Genomic DNA, 975 nt, shown 5'->3' with positions numbered 1-975 from the left:
CTGGGCAGCAAGGGCCACGCCAGCAGGCCACAGCTAACGGTCTGCCTGACACACTCTGACACCGCGGCTCCTCTCCCTCCCGCCCCCCTCGCTGGAGCGGCATCTCCATATTTCTTCCTCTGGCTCTCACACGTCTCCTTCCCTCCCGGCCACCCCCCGCCCCCCCCCACCCGCCCCAGATAATTGATGGCCCGGGCCTGGCCCGGCCGCTCCCGCCTCTCGATCCATCTTGTACTCGCGCCCGCGCTGTCTCCCAGATCGGCCGCCACCTGAGACAGCCGGAGACGGGTGAGGGCGGGCGGGGTTGGTCCTCCGGCCCCCTCCAAGCCCCGGCAAGGACCACTAGGCGGCCTCCCCCACAGTAAGAGTGCCGGAGGCGGAGAGCGGTGCCCGCGGAGCCCCCCAGCCTCAACCCACAGCGCAGAGACTCTCCAGGGCTCTTAGTTCAATCGGTTTCCCGGGCCCCTCCCCGCAAGGGAGTGGAGGCTGAGGCCTGCGTGGGGGCTTTAGTCTGGGCAGAGGTGTTGGGAGGTCACTTCTTTCCTGATGCTGGGATGTTGACAGCGGTCATGGCCTGGACTGCCTGAGTCCACCTCCTCCCTGGTCCACCATTACTCGGAACCAAGCAGGTTCCAGGCCAGGGGAGACGCAGACCGCGTCCACAGCTCCACTCCCTACTCTACCCTCGCGGGCTTTGGCTTTTTTGCCTTTCTCAGCTCGCATCGGAGTTCTCTGAGAACACATGGATTCTCAGTGTCATTTCACAGATGGAGAAACTGAGTACTGGTCGGTGACTTGGCCAAGAGCACAGAGGGCTGAAGGGCTGCCGGCCTGCACCAGTACACGCTCCCGGAACCACTGACTGTGGACTGCCCAGTTCCCTTTGGGCTCCTAGCGGCTGGGGAAAGGGGCTGGCCGGGGGGGGGGGGGGGGGGGGCGGGGGGGGGGGGAGGGGCCGGGGGGTGCCACCCGAAC

General features: G+C 66.6%; 1 protein-coding gene across 1 annotated transcript in view; it reads left to right on the top strand.

The window, feature by feature from the left end:
• Positions 1–975, top strand: part of NXPH4 (neurexophilin 4) — a 9,136-nt gene that overhangs the window by 6,964 nt on the left and 1,197 nt on the right. The window lies entirely within an intron of this gene.

Source organism: Neomonachus schauinslandi, chromosome 5, assembly GCF_002201575.2.
Source record: "Neomonachus schauinslandi chromosome 5, ASM220157v2, whole genome shotgun sequence".
NCBI classification, from domain to species: domain Eukaryota; kingdom Metazoa; phylum Chordata; class Mammalia; order Carnivora; family Phocidae; genus Neomonachus; species Neomonachus schauinslandi.
Note: the sequence above shows the minus strand (reverse complement) of the source record. Positions and strands in the feature narration are given on the sequence as shown.